The sequence below is a fragment of the Pelophylax lessonae genome (genome assembly GCF_965119305.1).
Source record: "Pelophylax lessonae genome assembly, chromosome: 6".
Classification (NCBI taxonomy): Eukaryota; Metazoa; Chordata; class Amphibia; order Anura; family Ranidae; genus Pelophylax; species Pelophylax lessonae.
In genome coordinates this window covers 270,387,838-270,404,306 of record NC_138773.1, presented here as the reverse complement: position 1 = coordinate 270,404,306, position 16,469 = coordinate 270,387,838, and the positions used below count along the sequence as shown (strand labels likewise).

Genomic DNA, 16,469 nt, shown 5'->3' with positions numbered 1-16,469 from the left:
AAAATCTATTTTTGAAAGATATTACAGATAAAGGAACATACTGACTACTGCAATATAATAATAAAATCAAATTACACTGGGACCAGAAAGGAAGTAGTAAGGTGAACATTTTTCTTTAGATAATGAAAGTATCACCTTGGGATAAATTTATGACATTGCAAAGCATTATTCCTGTTATTTAAAACATTTAAACTGAATTCAAGAACTGGGGGACCTAAAGCAGAATTCCAGCCAAAAAAACAAGATAAAAATGATAACCTATTGATAAAATAACAAAACCAGCTTTTGCTGCAATATTCACCTTCAGTTCAGAGATTTCCTTCACAGTACTTTTTTCTTCCGCCGCGGTTCTCAGTCTGATAGGTAGCATCATTCAACCCAGTGCCGGGACAAGGTCAGCTAGAGCCCAGGGCGAACATATCAAAGTACAACCCCCCCTCCAGATATGGGGTCATTATGGGTCAGCAAAAATCCCCACTCAAAAAAATGAATCACTAATCTGCATGCTTACCCCCTAACCATTAATTTCACCACCTCCCAGTACAAATCCGCCCCCTGCTGAAATCCCCCCTCTCAGCACAGGTTTGTGCCCCCCATCCCCCAAATCCCCCCAGCTCAAATGCCCTCCCCCCTCAAAAAAATTCTCCCCCTCTTAACATAAGTCCTCTACCCCCAAAATGTCCCCTCCTAGTACACATCTTCTCCCCCACTTCAAATCCCCCCCCCCCCTATTAGCACAAAATCCCCACTCCTAGCAAAAATCTTCTGACGCCCCGCCCCCATCCCAACATAAATCCTCCTAAATCAAAACTCTTAGCACTCCCTCCCCCAAATTTTCCTTCTTGAACAAAACTTGCCCCTTGCCACCTCCTAAATTGCCCCTTCCAACACAAATTTCCTCCCTCCCAATCTCTTTGTGATGCCCCCCACCTCACATGATACCACAGTGCCCAGGGCAGCTTCCCTTCTTCCCACCCCTTGTCCCGGCCCTGATTCAACCTGCTTCCTCTGAGCCCAGCAGCACAATAATGAGCTCATCTCTCTGAAACTCTGCTTTTTTTCTCCTATCAGCAAGCTTCTTGTCAGCACATGAACTGATTGGCTCCTTGTGCTTCTACTTCCTCCCACATTTCAGCTCTGCTCTACAGGGCCTACTAGGTCAAATTCAGGTACTTATACTGGTTGTATTTAAGAATGTGGTGATGTTATACTCTCTAAAGCTGCATTAACCCATTGACCCCTGGTAGGATTAACCCCTTCATGACCAGGCAACTGTTTGCTATTCCGCACTGTGCTACTTTAACTTGCAATTGCTCAGTCATGCAACACTGTACCCAAATGAAATGTATATCATTTTTCCACACAATTAGAGTTTTGGCCCTAAGATACCAGAACAGTACAAATACCCCCCAAATTACCCCTTTTTGAAAAGTAGACAGTGCAAGGTAAGTAAGAGGCATGCCTTTTTAGTAAGAGGCATGGCAAGTTTTTTGAAGTTATAATTTATCACAATTTTTGGAACATTAGGAAATGAACAAAAATGTGGTGTTTTTTCACCTTTTTTTTTTTACATACTGTCATCAGTGCAGTACAGCATCATCATATGACTGGTGGGGTGGTGATCAGGTATACTGACTGGTAACAGTATGTTAAAAATATAAATATTACACTGTACTACTCTAGGGGGTGATCAGGGTTTTTTTTTTTTTTACACTGTGATTGCTTGTTACAGTGATGATCACTGTTACAGCAATTGTTTAAACTGTCATGAATGGCTTTCATTCATGTCTCATTGTTTACTAGTGAAATTGATCACTGGTGAACAATTATGATCACACACACAGTAGTAAACAATGATGTCTTGAATACATTCCATTTATGACTATTGTTTACCCCATGTCATGTAAACGCACAGTGACCACGTAGTATCCGGTCCACTCACAGCAGCTTAATACTGAGCACCACAATCCAGGTTCATGTGCCAGTGCACAATCTAGGGAGCCGCCCACCAGCAGTAAATTTACTGTTGGTGGCCTGCAAGTGGTAATTTGTGTCTGCCTAGAGTTCAGTTTTAACCGGTTGCCGACCGCCGCAAGTACATATACTGCGGCGGTCAGCCCCGGCCAGGCAAAGTGACGTCCTGGTACGTCACTAGCCTGGGAGCCAACAGCGGGCGAGCGCGCACCGCCGGAGGCGCGCTCCCGCCTCGGCTCGCTCACGGACACCTCCTGATGTCCGCCGGTCACTTGCGATCGTCGGCTGTGAAGGGAGAAAGGCAGGCGGCTAATGTAAACAAAGCCGTCTGTCATTCTTCCCTGTGTAAAAGCACAGATCTAATGATCCTGCTATGTAGAACCGTAGATCTGTGTTGTTCCACACACAGCCACATCCCTGCACAGTTAGAAACACGCCCCTAGGGACACACTTAACCCCTCCCTCTGCAATAAAGTTAACCCCTTCTCTGCCAGTGTCATTTTTACAGTAACAGTGCATATGTATAGCACTGATTACTGTAGTAATGTCACTGGTACCCCCAAAAGTGTCAAAAATGTCAGTCAAGGGTCCGATCTGTCCGCCGCAATGTCGCAGTCCCGCAAAAAAAATCGCAGATCGCCGCCATTACTCGTTAAAAAAAAAACAACAAAAATGACAAAAATCTTTCCCTTAGTTAGTAAACGCAATAACTTTTGCGCAAACCAATCAAAATACGCTTATTGTGATTTTTTTTTTTACCAAACATAGGTAGCAGAAAACAAATTGGCCAAAAATGTAAAAAAATTTGGATTTTTACATTTTTTGGGGGGGGAATTTCAAAAAAAAAAAATTTGAAAAATATTGATTATAGCGCATGATCAAAAAATCGCAGAGGTGATCAAATACCACCAAAAGAAAGCTCTATTTGTGGGAAAAAAAGGACGTCAAATTCGTTTAGGTACAGCGTCGCACGACCGCGCAATTGTCCGTTAAAGTCACGCAGTGCCGAATCGCAAAATACCCCCTGGTCAGGAAGGGGGTAAAATCTTCCGGGGCTTAAGTGGTTAATGAGTATGAAAAGCCAAAACCTTTGTTTTAGTTTATACAAAATATGGAAGAGTTAGAACCACTGTCAGGTTTTTATTGCTATATAGTTCATATTCCTATCGCACACCTTCCTGATTTGTAGGCACTTGTGTACTGGGTGCTGAAGCGATCACCAGCTGGCCACTGGATCGGTTACAAATAGATACATATTCGCCAGCACACCAAGGATCTTGCAAAAGCAGTCCAAAAACGTTTTTCCAAAGAAGATCACATCAAAAAAATATATAGTGCAACATTTTGGAGCCGCGCAGGACCCCTTCCTCAGGCATGTGATTTTTATTGCTGTCTGCTGGCTGTCCCCCTCTCTGTTCGTTCTAAATACCACCCAGATGATGTGGTATTTCAATCAATTCAAAAGAAAAAGTAGACAAAGAATAGGACTTTTAAGGTGCTAAAAGTTATCAGAAATAAAAAAAACAAACAAACATTATTAGGTTAAAATCATCTTGATTTATTATACATTTATTAATTTTTAAGACATTATACATAACATATAATGTCTAAAAAATCAAGATGATTTAACCTGTTAATGATTTTTTTAATTATACTTAAAAAGTCCCATTCTTTATCTACGTTATCCACTCTGTGACCATTGTCTCCCATACAGAAGGAAATGGAAAATCCAGAGTTTCTGAGCTCTCACAGGAACAAAAGGTGAGGGGAAATCTTCTAATGTGTAAACCTGTTCTAGTGACAATTGTCTTTGAGCATACAGTATATCTACTTTGCTTTGGAGAAATCTCCTCCTATTTCCCACTGTGTCTCAAGAAGAGGAAGGGAAGAGAAATCTCCCCAATGGGACAAAGACAGCACAAAAAAACCTGACAGAGGTCTTCAAATGTATCTAAACTAAAGATAGAAAATTGATAGACTTGCAGCTAACCATTCCTTAGATGAGGGGCTACATTTGTTTCTTTTTCTTTTTATGGGGGGCTTTTCTCCCTTTTTATTTTCCCTTTTATTTTCAGCTGGTGATCCAGCCATTAACACACTTTCTGTCCTAGGGTGACAACTGTACTGAGCAGCATTTTCACCTTAGGACAGGAGGTGTTTTAGGTCTACATAACACCGTGGTAGGAATATATAACACCTCCCCTTCTTCTCCATAACAGGGGAAGGTGTTTTGTAGTCCATGGAGATTGCAGGGAACAATCCCAAGTGATAAGAGTCCAAAGACTTAGAGCACAAAAAGTTATCTGCTCATAGGATTTATGGCTGGGTGAACAGCTATCTTTTTTTTCACTTGCTGAGCAGACATAAGACAATTTTAATAGTATGATTAAAGTGTTACTAAACCCAGAATACTGTACCCCCATTCACTATATCTGGTCTCTCACAGTACATAGAACAATGCAATAGTTTTAGTAAATATAAACTGGTAAATACCTTTTCTCATCAGCAGTATATAGCATTCTTGTGACTTCTATCAGTGTCTGGTTAAAGCTTGTAGGAGGAGTTTTTATTGTGCTCTGGCTGTCCTATAAGGCTGCAGGACCCCTGACCCTTTGTTTGGATAATGCTGATTGGCCCTGTGCTGATCACATACACCCTCCCAAAAAAATAATAACTCTCTAGCAATACACACCAAACTGAATATGTGTAGCTTGTCCCTTAGACTCTGTTCTATCAGGAGATGCATTGGGGACAGTGGAAGAAGGTGAGGAACAGAGAAGACAGGATTAACCAGCCTTTTTACACAATGCAGAGGATTAACCCCTTAGATTTCACAGTGAGTATACTCAAAGCATACTTTACTGCATATACAGACTGATTTTACTGTTGTGGTTTGAGTAACACTTTAACAGACCAAAAGGGAGCAAATATAAAAAAAAAATGTACAGTATTCTTGGAGTTTGCATGTGCTTTAGGCATTTCCTCCTCCATCCAAAGGTTTTGAATAATAAAGATACCAATAATGAGCAGTAAACAATAGCAATCGGTCATAATTTATCTCACTGATCTAACCACATTACAATGAAATCACTCTTACCCTGTATTAAATATAAATATTGAAGTGACATTAAAAGAAATGGTCCATATGAATAACATTTTCAGACTGACTTCCTGTCTAGCAACCTAGAGGAGCCAGACTATGTAACTATATGTAAAAAAATGTTTCCATACAATGAGTACACAGTTCACTAGTGGACAGAATGGAAATATTTGATCTAGAAAATTGTTCCCACTGGAGTCAAGAACAAAAATTCACTATAGTGCTAGAGAAAGGGAGAGGGGGGATGTTTTGCCTTCATTTCCACCAAAATTGCTGGAGTTCTTGAGCGATTTAACTTATTGGGCGTATGCTTTTTTTCCACCAAAATCAGAACTCTAGCCAAAACGATGTGTTTTTCTTTAATGCAATGCAGATCCTTGTGTCGTAAATAGCAATTTATAGCAACAAATATTATTAGAACATAAATTCACAGCATGGGTAATATTTTCTGACTTGGAAGTGTAAAATAATTTATGAAAGCAGAGGTCAGCTACAAATCCCTCCACTATACAAGATTCAGGCAGTAAAAGTAGCTGTGCATTGTCAATATGAGCACCCAAAGCTCCTCTGTCCAAGTTTGCTACTGGTCTGGCATCCACTGTGATAACCACATATGAGTGTTTTGTGCAAGTGTCAAAAATCCAATGATATGGAATGACAGAAATAACCGGAAAAGAGTAGCCGTTATAAGACTGCATCTTTCATCACAACTGTTCGATAGCTGTCAGAAAATATCTTTCAGCTACAAAGCGTAAATAGTCAGATTATCAGCAGACAAGGTCTAAAAATCACCTTTACTGGCTGAAAATGTATCCCTGTATTGGCAACTTAAAAAAATGAATCTCTTCAGCAAATCATATGACACAAATCATTACTGTTAGAAAAAAAACGAAAGAATCCATGTAAAAGTTACGTAAAGAGCTACTTGCAGGGATAGACAATCAGATATTTCAGGACCACAAAAGTTCTACTTGTATCTGTCCAGTCTAGGGAAGAAGACAGCCAGACTCATGTTTACAATCCAACTGACTAGCAATTTTTTTTCTCCAATATCTTTGTGAATGACCAACTGTCCTCTCCTGATCTATGAAACTGTTCAGTTTTCATCTAGAGCTGCCATTCTCAACTAGGGTTCCAGCAGAGGTTGCAAGGGGTTCCTTGAGCTTTGGCTGATTGATTTCCCATCTGATGGTGCCTGCATAGTTCCAAGGCCAACGCCAATCGGCAAAACCAACAACATATCTGAAAGGGTGACATTAAGCTGTCTGAAAGGGTGACAATCTGACCACCACTGTAGGGAGGGCATTCTTCAAATTGATCACCAATGTAAGGGGTATGTTTCACAATGACAATTGGTTTTAGAAGGTGTTCTCCAAGACCTGAAAAATATTCTAATAAGTCCTCTTGGGTAGAAATGTAGAAAAAGGCAGATCTAGAGTAATGGGTACATCTATTGCTGTCATCAGATTGGCTCAATAACTCAGAACTCCCCCTCCTTAGGAAGCTCTGTCCCTCTTTCCAAAATCAAGTCTTCTCTCTTTCCCCCTCAGTTGTCCCTATTGGTCTGATGTATGGACCGTTATAAAAAATGCAATTATACTTTCAAAAACAATTCTATACTACACTAATAAACAAGCAAAAAGTTGGGGGAGCAAACCCTGAACATGTATTTCTAAAGCTGGTGCAGCTATGAACCTTTTTTATGGATAGTGTAGGACCCACTGACAATGGGGTACTTTGACGTAGTGGTGGGCTTGAGCACGATATGGCCATATGGTGGGACTAAATCCCCATTTTTATTTATGGATTGTCTTCATATTTGATAGTCATTTCTTTTGCATGTGTGCGCTATTCTTTTTTACTATACTACACTAAACTTCTGTATTTTTTAAATCTAATATTTTGAAAACCTAGTGAAAAGTAAAAGCCATTACATGTGGGTGTAATAGATCTTTGCAGGTATTCATGGTTTATGGACTGGGAGCATATCAAGGGAGGGTGTTTTTCCCTATACTTTGTACTAAAAGGTGTCCCCTTTTCTCATCTTAGAAAGTTGGGAGATATGTTAGCAGTCTCGTGGTTTAGTTAACATAGTACCTATATTGTGAGATGGATATATCTAGTTGTGTTCAGTGTATTCAATTGAAATTAATATATCTCATTAGCTTTTTAAATTATGATTTTTAAAAAAGTGTGACCAAAAAGTATAACACGTGATATTCAAAAAAAAAAAAATACAGATTTCATGACACAATCAATCAATACTGAATATGATTTCAGGAATAACAATTTATAAAAGCAAACCTTTAGGACTTTAATGTAGACTCAGTACACGCAAGATAATCAGAAAACTGCTCACTGTGTATAAATTTTTTTTGATTATCCCACATACATAATGATTTTGACTGTACAATCCAGTTAAATTTAAACAAAATTGTACAATCGTATTACACACACACCACAATCTGCTTAGATCAAGTGAACAATCCAATCTACATGTGTATGGACTGGGCCCTGCTCTTCTCTTTTCTGCTTTTTTTTTTTACTTTTTTTGTCTGAAGTTTTTTTTTCACACACCTTTCTCATGTATCGTACTCTGCTCGCTAATGCATTTTACAGTTTACAAAAAAGAATATTAAGCAAACAATCGCCGTTTCACACTTCCTCCAAATGCTGTGAGTTGATCTTAGGTGACCCCACACACGAGATTACTACACAATTCAACGTCTACGCCTCTGACTGTAACGTGTGTGGCCGGCTAATGACAACAAGACATCTAATACAATACTCAGTGTAACGATGCCTTCCTGGTCAAATAACTATGATCAGCAAGCAAGATACATATTAACATCCAACACATTACAATCTGATGCAAAATCTAAATCTGAAATATATAAAACAATGTAAAAAAAAAAAAAAAACACAAAATCTCTAAAAATTTCAAATAAAACTTTACTTTAGCATTTAAAAAAAAAACATTGTCTAGTGAAACTGCACTATGCTTTATCCCTCTCGGTGACAATACAACAGATACATAAGAAAAAAAAATCCTCCTTGCTAGTTGTCTGGAAAAGAAAGACTGAACTTAGAGTGCTTACTGTGGACAGTGGATTAATCAGGAAGTAGCCATTATGTTTTTTTCCCATACGGCACTCCAAAACAAGCCGAGATATGTCTTCAGTTAAGAAGGAAGGATGAAAGAGCACATACTATTATGTCCTGGTTTTCCTGACCCCTGAGGTCAGCAGATGTCTTAGAGAACGTTATATTAAAGGCATGTTAGCAGCAGCCATGCACAATGACCTGCTTGTTTTACCAACAAGCATCTAGTTAGAGCAAGCTGCTTCTTTTCTTCCCCCTTCTATCTCCCTGCCTCTCTCTCCCTCACTCAGAACATGGCTGTCTTATTCAGAGATTAGCAATTATTGTAATGAGACACTGTCGGATGAGGGTCAAATAGTGCTTCCTGCAGTTTACACATCTTGATTTCCTGGTAAACAGACTGAAAGGCAGGTGGAGCACTAGGATTAGCTGTAAAGCCATGGTGCTCACATCAGCACATCCAAGCCTAGGTGAATTATGCTGTCTTCAATAGATTGCACCATTTTTGCTGAACAGAAAACAATTTACAGACTGGAAAGAGAAGGGGGGGGGGGAGGGGGGATGGATAAGGGACAGGAGGAAAGACAATGGTTACACGGTGTACTGTACGCTGTCTATGTTCTCACACACAGGACTAAGTCAATCTGTCAGCGGAATAGATGGTGGGTGTGCTTTACAGGCTCCGTCTCTGCCTTCTGTCTCTGCTTGAGTATAGGACATACTGAAGTGATGGGGCAGAGCTGATTACATCAGTGGTTTTCCAACTTTACTATACTGTAGTTACCTTCATAACGTCAGACCTCTGCCAAATACCTTCTGAACAGGGTCATGTTATCTAAGCCCCCATTAACACTAAAGCGATTTAAAGCGCCTTTCCAGAAGCGATTGAACACTTGACTTCCATGTCCCTTCACATCTGAACGATTTGCTGTCACTCAATGCTCAGAAAAGGTACAGGAGCCTCTTTATGTTTTTGGTCCCAACAAACTTCAATTGGAACTTAAAGTGGAATTCTGGGGTAATATTTACTAAGCCTAAAATGGCCAAACTAGTAAAACCAAAATTAATTTGGGACTTTAAATATTTGTAGTCCCGGTTTCATTTTTACTAGCTTGGATATATTCTTGGGATGATGCCGACGGGAACCCTAAAGAATATTTATAAATGGCATTCCAACCTTACGTTACAAAATAGAAAAGCTCTCTAAAAGAAAATGCAGGCAACTCCAGTCTGGTCACCCAATCAGCTCTTCTCTCTCGGCTAGCAGCAGCTTCAGGGGAGAGAAGGAAACGCCAACAATGGATGTCCGATAGCAAGCCTACGGCCTCATTTAGACTTGCAACTGGGGTAGGTTGCAAAAATGCATGGTTGAGATATGTTTTTGCCCCTCTCCAACCGCCAACCCTTAAGCTGCAATAGACACTAGTGGATGGGGTGCTTACATGCCACTGCCACAATGCTTCACTTTGCACCCGTGACAAAGTTTACTCAACTTGTAGTGATCAGCAGGTGGCAAACCTGCTGAACACTACACATTTATTTGAATAGGGAAGCAAGGGAAACGTGTGTAATGCATGCAGTTGCAGCGCATTTCTCGCTAAAATCGGGGTTAAAACAGACAGTGAGGAGGCATTGCATGGCTTCCTCAACGCCTGTCAGCAGCCTTTGGAGTGCAATCAGAACTCAGATCGAGCTTCAGGGGCAAGAGAGATTTAGATGCATGTGTAAATCTACTCTATGGCTGATGCAAAGGCTCAGGATTTCCAGATGGTATCGGATCACCCTCTTCTCTCCCATGTAGTCTGCGCTGAGAAGATCACATGACCTGACCAGAGCTCTGTGAGAATAGGTAAGTATCCTTCTTCTACAGGGTAGTTAGTGTAAGTGTTAGAAGGGGGGGGGGGTGAAAGCAGTTTTATGCTTAGTTAGTATTACCCTGGGATTCCATTTTAAATAATTCCAGGTATGGATAACATTATTCCAGCCTGGACTATGTATGTGTCATACCTGTGGGACTCCCCATGGAAGCTGGAAATCTCTGTAGAAGATACCACTACTATAGTGATCTCTACTAGCTTCCGGGTCCTTTGCCAAACTGCTGCCCTACAATGATGAGAATACAATTTCTGAATGGCGCCCGTGTCAAGCCAACAACATTCTGTTTTCAGTAAGCAGCAGGGCAGCCACTCGGCATGGGACTAGTGGAAATCACTGTAGTAGTAATGTCTACTACAGTCATTTCCAGCTTCCAGGGGCAACTGCCTGGTATTGTATATGCATAGTTTCATTGCTCCAAGTTGGACCACTGTCACTATGTAAAAATATCCATACCTGGAATTCTTCTTTAAAGCTTCACTAAATGCTCGTTGTAACGGATCTTAGTACCCCAGGTAGGCACATCCGCCGGACCTGTGTCTCCTGTCCTCCAAACGCACCCACAGCCTGCAGAGAAGCCATACCCAGCCCTTCACCCCTCAATCACGAGACAATCCACACAGGTGTTGAGGGTTAACCATGCAGAGCTTAAACTGTTTATTAAATTCCAAGACATACAGTTTTACACACAGTTAGGGACACTCCACTTAGCCTTGCCAAAGGGGGGAAGGGGACAAGGAACAACCAATGGGAACTGAACATTTGTACATTGAAACAGGCTACAGATAACCTAATGAGCGTATGGTAAACAGGCAGTCTCTCAATATACACCCCCTGCGGAGAGATGTCTCCAGTCCAAACCCTTGTCTATGTGTCATGAATCCACACAATTAGACACAGAAACAGGAGGGGGGGATGGGGGGAGAAGGGCTGTAGCATTACATTACATTAACTCACTGCCAGCATGTCCCCAGGTCTCCAGTATCTTCTGGCCCATAGTCTGTCGGTAGGAGGCTTGCGCACAGTCCCCTCCAAAACACACAGTGACAATGGGTTCTGTCACATTTCTCCCCTTTTAAAAACAGACTAACCAGGCTCCTGACCCTCAACTGGTCTGGACCTGCGTTAGTCACAAACTTCCACCCCAGGCAACCAGGAAAAGTAAAAGTACAACTCTGGCGCTGGGGAGCAAAACCGCACATAGGGTCTCCCATGAATAAAAACAGCTGCTGCAGAGTGGGAACAGCTGTCTGCACTCCTCTGATCCGGGGCTGGGTTGCAGATATTGGGGGGGGCTGAATAATCCTCTGCCCTGATGCCAGCGCTTCCGCTGGTAGGGAATGTAGGCTGGTAGGGCTATGCATTTGGGAAGAAAAAGGTACTTGCTTTTCTCCTGGTGTAGTTACCAGCCACTGAGAAGGTATCTTGCAGGGACTGTCTCCCGAATTCTTCATCTCTTGTTCTGATGCTGTCCAGAGACCATCAGCGCTCTGTCCTGTAGACAGCGCTTCTGCCGGGGGGGACATATGCAAAAGTTGGGTACAACTGCAGCGAGAGGGGGAAGGGTTTTCTCCCCTACCGGTTCTGTGACCAGCCACTGGGGTGACTTCTGACAGGGGCTGTCTCCCAAACCCTCCAAAAACATACGGAGGACGGGGCAGGGGCCAGCGGGACGGGGCAGTGTCCAAGTGCTGGCGAAACGGCTCACTGATGTCATCCCTCAGACTCCCTGGATCTAACTCTGAGGGTGGGCAGAGGCCAGCGGCACTCTGCCCCATAGGCAGCGCTTCTGCTGGGGGGATGAACATTGGGGTAGTGTCCAATTGCTGGGGAGGGAGAATTGCTTCCTTTACTCCCGGTGGGGATATCTGCTGTTGGGAAAACAGCTCACGCAGATCCTCTCTCAGACTCTCCGGATCCAACTCTTTTTCTGATGCTGGGCAGATGCCAGGGGCACTCTGCCCTGTAGCCAGCGCTTCTGCTGGGGCACCAGATGAGATACTCTGGACTTGCTGCTGATCACCATTTTCCAGCCTTCCAGCGCCTGTCTCAACTCCCCCTTCTGAGACCTTCATACTATTAGCTTGTCTCGCTGCCTGGGGGACCTCCGGTGCGTTCTGGCATTCTAGCGCTCGCAGTGCCCTCTGTATCATCGCTGCTTCTTCCATTGCGTTTAGGACGGGAAAACGCAGGGGCACCCCTGGCCCCATTTGCTTCTCATCTTCGTGACTGTCGGCTATTTCTCCCGGACAGTCCCAGGCAACGGGAGCCATGCCAGGCTGCTGATCACCGTCAAACAGCCGCTTGTAGGCAATCTCGAGCTCCCATTCCTGCTCAACCAGGAACTCCAATTCCTCCAGATAACACGCCTCTTTGGGGAGGTCCAGCACCTCATCTCGGAAGTCCAGGATGTTTTCCGGCCGCCACTCATCGCTCCCAAAGTCTGGGTCTCCGTACATTTTTTGATGGAGCAGCCCCACGCCGCCATAGCCAACGCCTTCTTTCGGGCTGACATCTGCTGTACCTGGCCACAGTTGAGCCCCCGAAGCACCGTAGGGCTCTGTAGCTGGCGTCCAGCCTCATTTCCTCCTGGACCAATCTTCCGAGCTCCGTCTTCCCTTCATTTCGCGGTCGTTCCCTCAGGAACACCTCTCGCGCACGGTACTGCGTCCGGTACATCTCTGTGGAGGAGGGAAGGATCTTTCCATGATGGTGCCGCTCGTGGCTTAGCGCCTCATGCCAGAGTTGCCGGCGGATCACATCCTACCAGCCGAGCATGGTGTGCTCTGTCGCTGGTCCCCGATGGTGCTTCCGCATGCCTTGCAGCCTCCTCCCGAACTCCGCTCTCATGCTGGCTTGTCCCCGTATCACTCCTCGGCAGCTGCCCAGATCTTGAATCCTGGTGGTGGTTCGGATGTCCTGGACTGCAGGAGACATCCCACCGCTGCCAACCAATGTAACGGATCTTAGTACCCCAGGTGGGCACATCCGCCGGACCTGTGTCTCCTGTCCTCCAAACGCACCCACAGCCTACGGAGAAGCCATACCCAGCCCTTAACCCCAGGAGGGGGGGATGGGGGGGAGAAGGGCTGTAGCATTACATTACATTAACTCACTGCCAGCATGTCCCCAGGTCTCCAGTATCTTCTGGCCCATAGTCTGTCGGTAGGAGGCTTGCGCACAGTCCCCTCCAAAACACACAGTGACAGTGGGTTCTGTCACACTCGTTAGATTAATGCTGTTTTTGTTCATTATCAATGTTTTCCTGTATGCCCCCCCAATAGAGGCTTGTTTCCCTTCATTTCCTGTGTGTGGGTGAAAGCAGTGCACATATACTGCAGTCACATGCACTGGTCATTCACAACTTTAATTCCCAGTCTACAATGCACCAGCCATTTGTACTGCGCAAATATCCCTTCATTTAGGATGGTGCTGTGTGGACGGCAATATTGTGAATAGTTTTTTAATGTGCTTTTATGTGTCAATGCTATCGGTGTGGGCACGTATTCCTGCACATCTTGTGAGCACTACTTGGAAGGTGGCTACATTCCCAAACACAGTTGGACAATCTAAAGCAAATGTAGCCACCTTCCAAAAAGAAGCTGAAGCAGGGGAGAACTGACATGTATTTTTTTTATATGTGCTGGACATCTAGAAGGCACACAGATAAATAACAATTATGATATGAAATATATATATATATATATATATATATATATATATATATTTATATATATATATATATATATATATTTTTTTTTTTTTAATACTGGGTTTAGTGACACTTTACCAACCTAAAAGCCGTCTCTACTAGCTTTCGCTTGGTTAAAACAAAAACGTTCAAGCTTAAAAAACTCTCATAAACAAAAAAAAAGTGCAACAACTAACCCTCCAAAGTCATATGAACACTCAAGTGTGAATCTGGACTAAAGCTACCTAAAACAGAAACATAACTAAAAACTGCAGGGTCCTGGTACAAAATCTGAAATCAACCCCCATACCTTCTGCACAGCTCGCATTAAATGCTGGGTATGTCTGGGGTGCCAGAATAAAGATAAATACTGCACTTATTTTGTGCAGTGGTGCAACTGGTCTCCTGCAGCCTTTTGTGTAAGCCGCAGTCCCATGTTCACCCTCACCACATACAGTGCATGGTTAAAAGTCCTGCATTGTCTGTGATTGCATCAAGGGACCATCCAAAGACCGGAGATTTGGGGAGAAGCCAGCCAGAGTGGAGGCTAAGTTAAGTAATGTGCAACACAGACTATCGTCATTTCATTTCAAATTGACTGTGATATCTATATTTTTTCACTGACACTTTGTTGGTTTTAAGGTTTTTTTTTTGGGTGATCTACACACACTCTCATTTTTTCTTTTTTAGATCTTTTTATGTACATTGAGAACATATGTTTTTGTTGTAACAACGCCTTACTTTACTAATTACCTAAAATTAATAATGCCTGTATCTGTACATGCTGACATAAAGTGCATTTAACCATTGCAGGACAGTGGGACGGCAAGTAAGGGTAGATTTTTTTTACTCATGCCTAAAGTTGGGCTTTAACAAAACAAGGTAATCATTTCCCTATGAAAAACAAAAAACATTAGTAAGTTATCTCTCTTCGTTTACAACTCAGGGTCTTGTGTTAAAATATTCTCCCCATGTTTTACAGGTTTGCTTCAGATAGAGTAGTAAAAGGTTATTGTAATAAGAGTAGCAAAGATTTTATTTTACTGTCTGTGCCCTTTCCTACAAGGAACAAGTCAAGTGCCCTCAACTGGAAGAATTCCCCTCTACTCCTGCACCAGTGATGACCATGTCATTTTAGACTTCCCATCACTTTCAGATCTGGAAGCATTAGTCCCCTGCCCAAAGTTCTAAATATGCCTGATGGACTTCACCTAGGGTTCCCCTATGTGAAAGTGACATCACTGGCCTCTCAGGATCCTGGAGGTGCTGGAGCATCATCTACTGAACTTTGGAATCCTCAGTTTTCCCGGAATTTTGCGGTGTGGCCCAGTGATGTCACTGTCCTCTACAGGAAGCAGCTAAAAAGCCGAGATGTGTTTTTTTTAACATCTTTCTTTCTTTTTGAATTAGAGGTGGGGAGCTTCCAGTTAAGCAAGTTCCATCAAAATAAATCTCATGAGTTAGGTGAATAAACTTGAAGCAGTCAACTTTTGTTAATATTATCTGGAGATCTTTCCATATATGCTTGTATGCGGCTGGTCACAGCTTTTTTCTACAAAAATGTAAATATTTCTGGCAAACAGAACAAACAGTGTTTTGAGACGCCAAGCCTGTCTTTGAAACATTAGAAACTGTTTCTGTGGTGTGCAAAATCAATCAATGCCAGAAAATTTTTAACTGGGATAAAAAAAAGAGCATGTATCATTTAGGTTTGTAGGCCACAATATATTGAACGGCCAATAGATGGGCAATTCATGCATGTATGGCAAGGAATATGGTTTTTATAAAGATATACAAAAGAAATATAATGAAAAGGTTTTTCTGTGCTAGGTATTTAAAAAAGTCTGCAAATCCAGTGCAGTACAGTGTTTCATGCTAATAAATTTACTGTAAGTGTGCCAAACCTCCCCTCCCCCTGTCTATTAATTCTGCATATTTGTGGGCAAGCAGATCAAAAAGGTCAGTACCTCTTTGGCCTTCATAAAGTTTGCCAGGATAAAAATCTCACAAATCAACATCTTCCTAAATAACGTTTATAGATCTAAAAAGACTTATGTTTAGGAACAGAGCACATGTCTTGCAGTTAATAAACTAGTCTAAACTAGTCTAGACTAAACTCCGGTGCAGCATACATTACAATGGGGTAGTTGTAACTACTGTATATTCTCTGGGGGGAATTTATGTAAACTGGGGCAGACAGAATCTGGAGCAGTTGTGCATGGCAACCAATCAGCTTCTATCTTCATCTTATTCAGTTAATATTTTGAAAATGAAAGACAGAAGCCGATTGGTTGCCATATACTACTCCAGATTCCCTCTGGTCCGGTGTTTGATGAATTCCCCCTTCTGTACAATAACATATAAAAACAAATCATCTGTCACCATTCAAGCAGATTGATTTGGTTAGAACCAAAAAATTGCTATGAGATATTGTTCTTGGTATTATTAGAGTCTAAAGTGGGGTACACACTAGTAGAAAATCTGCCGAAAATTCCCGTCTGAGGTAAAATCGTACGATTTTCGGCTAGTATGTACACAACTTTCAGCAGCCGATGCCGACATTTTCATAGAAAAAAAAAAAGGAGGGACAAACACCAAAATTTTTATCGTCCGTCCCCACACGACCAATTTTCGTTTAATGTGTATGTAGTACGTCCGCAAAAAATCGGATACGAAAGACCGCGCATGGTCTGAAGTTGCTGACGACCCGGAAGTCTAGGAACAAAT

At 42.4% G+C, this 16,469-nt stretch overlaps 1 protein-coding gene across 19 annotated transcripts in view; it reads right to left on the bottom strand.

Moving 5' to 3' along the window:
- BAZ2B (bromodomain adjacent to zinc finger domain 2B) overlaps positions 1 to 16,469 on the bottom strand; it is a 427,534-nt gene that overhangs the window by 227,372 nt on the left and 183,693 nt on the right. For 2 of the 19 annotated variants that reach the window (XM_082260079.1, XM_082260084.1), the window contains exon 1: positions 8,173 to 8,500. The exons of the other annotated variants lie outside the window; for them this stretch is intronic. The gene's annotated coding sequence lies outside the window, so the exon portion shown is untranslated. Of the gene's footprint in view, positions 1 to 8,172; positions 8,501 to 16,469 lie in introns of those variants that run through there. 19 annotated transcript variants of the gene reach the window in all.